The sequence below is a fragment of the Rutilus rutilus genome, assembly GCF_951802725.1.
Source record: "Rutilus rutilus genome assembly, chromosome: 3".
Lineage (NCBI taxonomy): Eukaryota > Metazoa > Chordata > Actinopteri > Cypriniformes > Leuciscidae > Rutilus > Rutilus rutilus.
Window position 1 is genome coordinate 45,193,597 of NC_140211.1, and position 12,048 is coordinate 45,205,644.

Genomic DNA, 12,048 nt, shown 5'->3' on the forward strand with positions numbered 1-12,048 from the left:
GGAAATTGGAGCAACGGCCTAGGAGGAGTTCGAAAAAGTAGCTTTTTCGGAAAATTCAAAATGGCGGAAAAATTATAATGACGGAAAATGACGTCATATGGTGCAATCGAATCGTCATGAGCTCACGAATCAGAGGAAAAAAGAATTTTGTTTCTACCCCTTGTGGTTCAAAAGTTATTAGCAGAAACATGAGTGAAACTTTGGACAGTTGGTGGCGCTAGAGGGAATGACTTGGACACACCAAAATTGGTGTATTTAATGTTGGGACTGTCCTCTATCAGAATGTCAAACCATTACAACTTTCCCGCAATCGGTTCTATGGGCTGCCATAGACTCCCAGTCGGAACAATGAAGAATAATAATAATAATAATAAGAACGCGAACGAAAACAATAGGTGCCTCCGCACCTTCGGTGCTTGGCCCCTAATAAATATAGCTGCAAGCAGCAATTATCGGGGCCAAGCGCAAGCAGATGACAGGATATGCCAACATGGCTGAAGATGTCAGACCAACTGCAACAATGAGCAATTAAATACATTTAAAGAGGATTTTAGGCGAAATGGCTGAAAAATCATATAAAAAGTCATTCAAAATATGATTTAATGGATTATCACTTTTGACCAATAGGTGGCGCAGTCACAAAACTGATGTGATGTGGTCAGAGTGAAGTGACAATGACACATACAAAGTTTGGTGTCAATATGTCAAGCCATTGCAGAGATAAAGCCTGAATAGTGCTTTTAGCATCATGCTTCAAATTTGCTGCTACGCTATACGAAAACGGTTTCGTCTATAGACACGAAATCCATAACTTTTAGTCAGCACACTCTGGAGATGATACGATTCGATTTTGGTGAAAATCGGACAAACGGTCTAGGAGGAGTTCGAAAAAGTAGGTTTTGACTGAAAATCAAGATGGCGGACAGGAAGCTAGGCCAAATAAGGAAACCTTGGTATCTATGTTCTCGGCTTGACCCAAGGAATCTATTAAGACCTGTTGCATTACAATAGGCCAATTTATTCAAAAGTTATTAGCAGTTTTGTAAATTTTCTTACAACTTTTGACCACTAGGTGGCACTGTCTCAAAATATTTTGGGTACCTTCAGGGGATGGTGCTGATGGCACATTTTGAGTTTCGAAATATTAAACTAATGCATTCGTTTAGTATAGCATTTTATTTCACAAAACTGTATTGAAGTCAATGGGGATTTCATGTTTTGTTCTATTATAGCGCCACCAAGAGGCTGAGTTCCACCATTTTTTTTTACATTTCCTCAGAGTGAGCCCATACATATGTGTGTCGATTTTGGTGAAGATATCTCAATTCGCTTCAGAGTTATAGACATTTATATGAAAAAACACGTAAAAAATGACTGACACATGACTTTGATTGGATTTTACTACCCTTTACTATCAATATTTTTGCATTTGGGCATTGGCGTATAGCTATCGACCTATGTTTCCAAACTTCTGACGGTGGTTTCGTCTCGATCGGACTAGCGGTTTCGAAGATATAGCCAAATGTTTTTTAAGCGCTAAATCACAACGCTACACAAACCGTAAGGCGAAACCTAGCATGTTTGGTATCGTGGAACTTGGCAACGATTCAGGACTCTAATGAGATGAGTCTCGTGAAAATAAGTCGACCACACCCAAAGTTATAAACATTTGGAAGCATTTGGGGAAAAAAATTCACCACTAGGTGGCACTGTTTCGAAACTTCTCAGGCTCCTTCAGGGCATCGTGCTGATGATCCATTCCGAGTTTTGTAACGATACGTTCACGCGTTCATAAAATACAGCATTTTAGCACATAATTCAAAATGGCCGACAGCCAAAATGGCTGATCTGGGAAAATTGGATATCAGTCGACTCGGCATGTTGCCCTGAATCTAACAAGACCAATCTTATGATTTTTGGATAAACTGTTCAGAAGTTATAAGCAAAAATAGCCATTTTTCATATCTCCGGACCTGTAGGTGGCGCTGCGTCGAAACGCAGCATGTAGCCTCAGGTCATGCTTGTGATGACATGTACCAATTTTGGTCGGAATCCGATAAAGCGTTGCAGAGATACAGCCCTATGACTGTTTTCGCAAGCGCTACGTAAAATTTGTTCGAGCGTTATTCGAAAACGGTTTGACGAATCAATTTGAATTCCATAACTTTTTGTCAGCACTACCTGAAGATGATCTGGTTCAATTTTCGTGCAAATCGGACAAACCGTCTAGGACGAGTTCGAAAAAGTAGCTTTTTCAGCACATTCAAAATGACGGCCATATTTATATGCCGGAAAATGACGTCATATGGTGCAATCGAATCGGCATGAGCTCAGGAATCAGAGAAAAAAAGATTTTTGTTGATTGGCCTTACGCTTCAAAAGTTATTAGCAAAATAAAAGTGAAAATTTGGACAGGTGGTGGCGCTAGAGGGAATGACTTAGAAACACCAAAATTGGTGTATTTAATGTTGGGACTGTCCTCTATCAGAATGTCAAACCAAAACAACTTTCCCGCAATCGGTTCTATGGGCTGCCATAGACTCCCAGTTGGAAGAAGGAAGAATAATAATAAATATAGCTGCAAGCAGCAATTATCGGGGCCAAGCGCAAGCAGATGACAGGATATTCCAACATGGCTGAAGGTGTCAGACCAACTGCAACAATGAGCAATTAAAGACATTTAAAGAGGAGTTTAGGCGAAATGGCTGAAAAATCATATAAAAAGTAATTCAGAATATGATTTAATGGATTATCACTTTCGACCAATAGGTGGAGCAGTTACAAAACTGATGTGATGTGGTCAGAGTGAAGTGACAATGACACATACAAAGTTTGGTGTCAATATTTCAAGGGATTGCAGAGATAAAGCCTGAATAGTGCTTTTGGCATCATGCCTCAAATTTGCTGCTGCGCTATACGAAAACGGTTTCGTCTATCGACACGAAATCCATAACTTTTAGTCGGCACAGTCTGGAGATGGTACGATTCGATTTTGGTGAAAATCGGACAAACGGTCTAGGAGGAGTTCGAAAAAGTAGGTTTTGAATGAAAATCAAGATGGCGGACAGGAAGTCTGGCCAAATAAGGAAAACTTGGTATCTATGTTCTCGGCTTGACCCAGGGAATCTATGAAGACCAGTGGCATTTCAATAGCCAGATTTATTCAAAAGTTATTAGCCTTTTTGGAAATTTTGTTATAACTTTTGACTACTAGGTGGCACTGTCTCGAAATATTTTGGGTACCTTCAGGGGATGGTGCTGATGGCACATTTTGAGTTTTGTAATATTACACCAATGCATTTGTTTAGTATAGCATTTTATTTCACAAAACTGTATTGAAGTCAATGAGAATTTCATGTTTTGTTCTATTATAGCGCCACCAAGAAGCTGAGTCCCACCATTTTTTTTACATGTCCTCAGAGTGAGCTCATACATATGTGTGTCGATTTTGGTGAAAATATCTCAATTCGCTTCGGAGTTATAGACATTTATATGAAAAAACACGTAAAAAATTACTGACACATGACTTTGATTGGAATTTACTACCCCTAAACATCAATATTTTTGCATTTGGGCATTGGCGTATAGCTATCGACCTATGTTTCCAAACTTCTGACGGTGGTTTCGTCTCGATCGGACTAGCGGTTTCGAAGATATAGCCAAATGTTTTTTAAGCGCTAAATCACAACGCTACACAAACCGTAAGGCGAAACCTAGCATGTTTGGTATCGTGGGACTCGGCAACGATTCAGGACTCTAATGAGATGAGTCTCGTGAAAATAAGTCGACCACACCCAAAGTTATAAGCATTTGGAAGCATTTGGGAAAAAAAAATTCACCACTAGGTGGCACTGTTTCGAAACTTCTCAGGCTCCTTCAGGGCATCGTGCTGATGATCCATTCCGAGTTTTGTAACGATACGTTCACTCGTTCATAAAATACAGCATTTTAGCACATAATTCAAAATGGCCGACAGCCAAAATGGCTGATCGGGGAAAATTGGATATCAGTCGACTCAGCATGACGCCCTGAATCTAACGAGACCACTTTTATGATTTTTGGACAAACCATTCAGAAGTTATAAGCAAAAATAGCAATTTTTCATATCTCCGGACCAGTAGGTGGCACTGCGCCGAAACGCAGCATGTTGCCTCAGGTCATGCTTGTGATGAGATGTACCAAGTTTGGTCTGAATATGATAAAGTGTTGAGGAGATACTGGCTTGTGTCTGTTTTTGCAAGCGCTACGTAAAATTTGTTTGCGCGGTATTCGAGAACGGTTTGATGAATCAACACGAATTCCATAACTTTTTTTCGGCATGGTCTGAAGATGATCTGATTCAATTTTCGTGGAAATTGGACCAACGGCCTAGGAGGAGTTCGAAAAAGTAGGTTTTTCGGAAAATTCAAAATGGCGGAAATGTTTTTATGACAAAAAATGACGTCATAGGGTGCAATCGAATCGCCATGAGCTCACGAATCAGAGGAAAAAAGAATTTTGTTTCTAGCCCTTGTGGTTCAAAAGTTATTAGCAGAAACATGAGTGAAAATTTGGACAGTTGGTGGCGCTAGAGGGAATGACTTAGACACACCAAAATTGGTGTATTTAATGTTGGGACTGTCCTCTATCAGAATGTCAAACCATTACAACTTTCCCGCAATCGGTTCTATGGGCTGCCATAGACTCCCAGTCGGAACAATGAAGAATAATAATAATAATAATAATAATAATAAGAACGCGAACGAAAACAATAGGTGCCTCCGCACCTTCGGTGCTTGGCCCCTAATAATAGGAACGGGAACGGATACAATAGGGGCCTACGCACCTTCGGTGCTTGGCCCCTAATAATAATAGGAACGGGAACAGATACAATAGGTGCCTACGCACCTTCGGTGCTTGGCCCCTAAATATAGCTGCAAGCAGCCATTACCGGGGCCAAGCAGAATAAGACAACAAGACGTGTCAGACCAACTGCAACAATGAGAAATTAAAGACATTTAAAGAGGATTTTAGGCAAAATGCCTGAAAAATCATAGAAACAGTAATGAAAAATATCATTTAATGGCTTATCACTTTTGACCAATAGGTGGCGCAGTTACAAAACTGATGTGATGTGGTCAGAGTGAAGTGACAATGACACATACAAAGTTTGGTGTCAATATGTCAAGGCATTGCAGAGATAAAGCCTGAATAGTCCTTTTGGCATCATGCCTTAAATTTGCTGCTGCGGTATAAGAAAACGGTTTTGTCAATCGACACGAAATCCATAACTTTTAGTCGGCACGGTCTGGAGATGATACGATTCGATTTTGGTGAAAATCGGACAAACGGTCTTGGAGGAGTTCGAAAAAGTAGGTTTTGAATGAAAATCAAGATGGCGGACAGGAAGTTAGGCCAAATAAGGTAAACTTGGTATCTATGTTCTCAGCTTGACCCAAGGAATCTACTAAGAGGAGTTGCATTACAATAGGCCAATTTATTCAAAAGTTATTAGCAGTTTTGGAAATTTTGTTATAACTTTTGACCACTAGGTGGCGCTGTTTCTAAATATGTTGGGTACCTTCAGGGGATGGTGCAGATGGCACATTCTGAGTTTTGTAATATTACACCAATGCATTTGTTTAGTATAGCATTTTATTTCACAAAACTGTATTGAAGTCAATGGGAATTTCATGTTTTGTTCTATTATAGCGCCACCAAGAGGCTCAGTCACACAATTTTTTTTACGTGTTCTCAGAGTGAGCCGATACATATGTGTGTCAATTTTGGTGAAAATATCTCAATTCGCTTCAGAGTTATAGACATTTATATGAAAAAACACATAAAAAATGACTGACACATGACTTTGATTGGAATTTACTACCCCTAAACATCAATATTTTCGCATTTGGGCATTGGTGTATAGCTATCGACCTATGTTTCCAAACTTCTGACGGTGGTTTCGTCTCGATCGGACAAACGGTTTCGAAGATATAGCCAAATGTTTTTTAAGCGCTAAATCACAACGCTACACAAACCGTAAGGCAAAACCTAGCATGTTTGGTATCGTAGGACTCGGCAAGGTTTCAGGAGTCTAATTAGATGAGTCTCGTGAAAATAAGTCGACCGCACCCAAAGTTATAAGCATTTGAAAAAAAAAATTCACCACTAGGTGGCGCTGTTTCGAAACTTCTCACGCTCCTTCAGGATATCGTGCTGATGACCCATGCCAAGTTTCGTAACAATCCGTTCATGCGTTCTTAAAATACAGCATTTTAGCACAAAATTCAAAATGGCCGACAGTCAAAATGTCCGATATGGTAAAATTGGATATCAGTCGACTCGGCATGTTGCCCTGAATCTAACGAGACCAATTTTATGATTTTTGGACAAACTGTTCAGAAGTTATAAGCAAAAATAGCCATTTTTCATATCTCCAGACCAGTAGGTGGCGCTGCGCCGAAACGCAGCATGTAGCCTCAAGTCATGCTTGTGAGTACATGTACCAAGTTTGGTCTGAATACGATAAACCGTTGCGGAGATACCGCCTTACGACTGTTTTTGCAGGCGCTACGTAAAATTTGTTCGAGCGTTTATCAAGAACGGTTTGACGAATCAATTTGAATTTCATAACTTTTGGTCAGCACTGCCTGAAGATGATCTGGTTCAATTTTTGTGCAAATCGGACAAACCGTCTAGGACGAGTTCGAAAAAGTAGGTTTTTAGAAAAATTCAAGATGGCGGCCATATTTTAATGACGTAAAATTACGTCATAGGGTGCAATCGAATTGCCATGAGCTCAGAAATCAGAGGAAACAAGAATTTAGCTGATTGGCCTTACGGTTCAAAAGTTATTAGCAAAATAATAGTGAAATTTTGGACAGGTGGTGGCGCTAGAGGGAATGACTTAGAAACACCAAAATTGGTGTATTTAATGTTGGGACTGTCCTCTATCAGACTGTCAAACCAAAACAACTTTCCCGCGCTCGGTTCTATGGGCTGCCATAGACTCCCATGGCGGAAGAAGAATAATAATAAATATAGCTGCAAGCAGCAATTACCGGGGCCAAGCAGAATAAGACGACAAGACATGCCGACATGTCTGAAAGTGTCAGACCAACTGCAACAATGAGCAATTAAAGACATTTAAAGAGGATTTTAGGCGAAATGGCTGAAAAATCATATAAAAAGTAATTCAGAATATGATTTAATGGATTATCACTTTCGACCAATAGGTGGAGCAGTTACAAAACTGATGTGATGTGGTCAGAGTGAGGAGACAATGACACATACAAAGTTTGGTGTCAATATGTCAAGGCATTGCAGAGATAAAGCCTGAATAGTGCTATTAGCATCATGCCTCAAATTTGCTGCTGCGCTATACGAAAACGGTTTCGTCAATTGACACGAAATCCATAACTTTTAGTCGGCACAGTCTGGGGATGATACGATTCGATTTTGGTGAAAATCGGACAAACGGTGTGGGAGGAGTTCGAAAAAGTAGGTTTTGAATGAAAATAGCATTTTATCTCACAAAACTGTATTGAAGTCAATGGGAATTTCATGTTTTGTTCTATTATAGCGCCACCAAGAGGCTCAGTCCCACAATTTTTTTTACGTGTCCTCAGAGTGAGCCCATACATATGTGTGTCAGTTTTGGTGAAAATATCTCAATTTGCTTTAGAGTTATAAACATTTATATGAAAAAACATGTAAAAAATGACTGACACATGACTTTGTTTGAATTTTACTACCCCTAAACATCAATATTTTCGCATTTGGGCATTGGCGTATAGCTATCGACCTATGTTTCCAAACTTCTGACGGTGTTTCGTCTCGATCGGACAAGCGGTTTCGAAGATATAGCCTAATGTTTTTTAAGCGCTAAATCACAACGCTACACAAACCGTAAGGCGAAACCTAGCATGTTTGGTATCGTAGGACTCGGCAAGGTTTCAGGAGTCTAATTAGATGAGTCTCGTGAAAATAAGTCGACCGCACCCAAAGTTATAAGCATTTGAAAAAAAAAATTCCCCACTAGGTGGCGCTGTTTCGAAACTTCTCACACTCCTTCAGGACATCGTGCTGATGACCCATGCCAAGTTTCGTAACAATCCGTTCATGCGTTCATAAAATACAGCATTTTAGCACATAATTCAAAATGGCCGACAGTCAAAATGGCCGATATGGTAAAATTGGATATCGGTCGACTCGGCATGTCGCCCTGAATCTAACGAGACCAATTTTATGATTTTTGGACAAACTGTTCAGAAGTTATAAGCAAAAATAGCCATTTTTCATATCTCCGGACCAGTAGGTGGCGCTGCGCCGAAACGCAGCATGTAGCCTCAGGTCATGCTTGTGATGACATGTACCAAGTTTGGTCTGAATACGATAAACCGTTGCAGAGATACAGCCTTACGACTGTTTTTGCAGGCGCTACGTAAAATTTGTTCGTGCGTTTATTGAAAACGGTTTGACGAATCAATTTGAATTCCATAACTTTTGGTCAGCACTGCCTGAAGATGATCTGGTTCAATTTTCGTGCAAATCGGACAAACCGTCTAGGACGAGTTCGAAAAAGTAGGTTTTTCGAATGAATCAAAATGGCGGCCATATTTTTATTACAGAAAATGAAGTCATAGGATGCAATCGAATCGGCATGAGCTCAGGAATCAGAGGAAAAAATAATTTTGTTGATTGGCCTTACAGTTCAAAAGTTATTAGCAAAATAAAAGTGAAACTTTGGACAGGTGGTGGCGCTAGAGGGAATGACTTAGAAACACCAAAATTGGTGTATTTAATGTTGGGACTGTGCTCTATCAGAATGTCAAACCAAAACAACTTTCCCGCAATCGGTTCTATGGGCTGCCATAGACTCCAAGAGCGGAAGAAGAAGAAGAAGAAGAATAATAATAAATATAGCTGCAAGCAGCCATTACCGGGGCCAAGCGCAAGTAGATGACAGGATATGCCAACATGGCTGAAGGTGTCAGACCAACTGCAACAATGAGCAATTAAAGACATTTAAAGAGGATTTTAGACGAAATGGCTGAAAAATCATAGAAACAGTCAATAAAAATATGATTTAATGCATTATCACTTTCGACCAATAGGTGGCGCAGTTACAAAACTGATGTGATGTGGTCAGAGTGAAGTGACAATGACACATACAAAGTTTGGTGTCAATATTTCAAGGGATTGCAGAGATAAAGCCTGAATAGTGCTATTAGCATCATGCCTCAACTTTGCTGCTGCGCTATACGAAAACGGTTTGGTCTATCCACACGAAATCCATAACTTTTAGTCGGCACGGTCTGGAGATGATACGATTCGATTTTGGTGAAAATCGGACAAACGGTCTAGGAGGAGTTTGAAAAAGTAGGTTTTGAATGAAAATCAAGATGGCGGACAGGAAGTTTGGCCAAATAAGGTAAACTTGGTATCTATGTTCTCGGCTTGACCCAAGGAATCTAATAAGACCAGTGGCATTTCAGTAGCCAGATTTATTCAAAAGTTATTAGCCTTTTTGGAAATGTCGTTATAACTTTTGACCACTAGGTGGCGCTGTTTCGAAACTTCTCACGCTCCTTCAGAACATCGTGCTGATGACCCATACCAAGTTTCGTAACAATCCGTTCATGCGTTCTTAAAATACAGCATTTTATCACAAAATTCAAAATGGCCGACAGTCAAAATGGCCGATATGGTAAAATTTGATATCAGTCGACTCGGCATGTTGCCCTGAATCTAACGAGACCAATTTTATGATTTTTGGACAAATTGTTCAGAAGTTATAAGCAAAAATAGCCATTTTTCATATCTCCGGACCAGTAGGTGGCGCTGCGCCGAAACGCAGTATGTAGCCTCAGGTCATGCTTGTGATGACATGTACCAAGTTTGGTCTGAATACGATAAACCGTTGCAGAGATACAGCCTTACGACTGTTTTTGCAGGTGCTACGTAAAATTTGTTCGAGCATTTATCGAAAACGGTTTGACGAATCAATTTGAATTCCATAACTTTTTGTCAGCACTGCCTGAAGATGATCTGGTTCAATTTTCGTGCAAATCGGACAAACCGTCTAGGACGAGTTCGAAAAAGTAGCTTTTTCAGCACATTCAAAATGGCGGCCATATTTATAAGCCGGAAAATGACGTCATAGGGTGCAATCGAATCAGCATGAGCTCAGGAATCAGAGGAAAAAAGAATTTTGTTGATTGGCCTTACGCTTCAAAAGTTATTAGCAAAATAAAAGTGAAACTTTGGACAGGTGGTGGCGCTAGAGGGATTGGTTTTAAGACACCAAATTTGGTATGGTGACTTTTTGGACTGTCCTCTATCATTGTGCCAAATTTCATAACTTTCCCGCAAGCGGTTCTATGGGCTGCCATAGACTCCCATGGCGGAAGAAGAAGAAGAAGAATAATAATAATAATAATAATAATAATAAGAACCGGAACAAAAACAATAGGTGCCTCCGCACCTTCGGTGCTTGGCCCCTAATAAGAACGCGAACGGATACAATAGGTGCCTCCGCACCTTCGGTGCTTGGCCCCTAAATATAGCTGCAAGCAGCCATTACCGGGGCCAAGCAGAATAAGACGACAAGACATGGCTGAAGGTGTCAGATCAACTGCAACAATGAGCAATTACAGACATTTAAAGAGGATTTTAGACGAAATGGCTGAAAAATCATAGAAACAGTAATTAAAAATATAATTTAATTGATTATCACTTTCGACAAGTAGGTGGCACAGTTACAAAACTGATGTGGTCAGAGTGAAGTGACACTGTCACATACAAAGTTTGTTGTCAATATGTCAAGGCATTGCAGAGATAAAGCCTGAATAGTGCTATTGGCATCATGCCTCAACTTTGCTGCTGCGCTATACGAAAATGGTTTCGTCTATCGACAAGAAATCCATAACTTTTAGTCGGCACGGTCTGGAGATGATACGATTAGATTTTGGTGAAAATCGGACAAACGGTCTAGGAGGAGTTTGAAAAAGTAGGTTTTGACTGAAAATCAAGATGGCGGACAGGAAGTTTGGCCAAATAAGGAAAACTTGGTATCTATGTTCTCGGCTTGACCCAAGGAATCTATTAAGCATTTCAATAGCCAGATTTATTCAAAAGTTATTAGCCTTTTTGGAAATTGTTAGAACTTTTGACCACTAGGTGGCGCTGTCTCGAAATATTTTGGGTACCTTCAGGGGATGGTGCTGATGACACAATCTGAGTTTCGTAATATTAAACCAATGCATTTGTTTAGTATAGCATTTTATTTCACAAAATTGTATGGAAGTCAATGGGAATTTCATGTTTTGTTCTATTATAGCGCCACCAAGAGGCTCAGTCCCACCATTTTTTGTATGTGTCCTCAGAGTGAGCCCATACATATGTGTGTCGATTTTGGTGAAAATATCTCAATTATCTTCGGAGTTATAGACATTTATATGAAAAAACACGTAAAAAATGACTGACACATGACTTTAATTGGAATTTACTACCTCTAGACATCAATATTTTCGCATTTGGGCTTTGACGTTTAGTTAACAAGCTATGATTCCAAACTTCTGACGGTGGTTTCGTCTCGATCGGACAAACGGTTTCGAAGATATCGCCTAATGTTTTTTAAGTGCTAAATCACAACGCTACACAAACCGTAAGGCGAAACCTAGCATATTTGGTATCGTTGGACTCGGCAAGGATTCAGGAGTCTAATGAGATGAGTTTGGTGAAAATAAGTCGACCACACCCAAAGTTATAAGCATTTGAAAAATAAAATTCACCACTAGGTGGCGCTGTTTCGAAACTTCTCACGCTCCTTCAGAACATCGTGCTGATGACCCATACCGAGTTTCGTAACAATCCATTCATGCGTTCTTAAAATACAGCATTTTAGCACAAAATTCAAAATGGCCGAAAGTCAAAATGGCCGATATGGTAAAATTTTATATCAGTCGACTCGGCATGTTGCCCTGAATCTAACGAGACCAATTTTATGATTTTTGGACAAAATGTTCAGAAGTTATAAGCAAAAATAGCCATTTTTCATATCTCCGG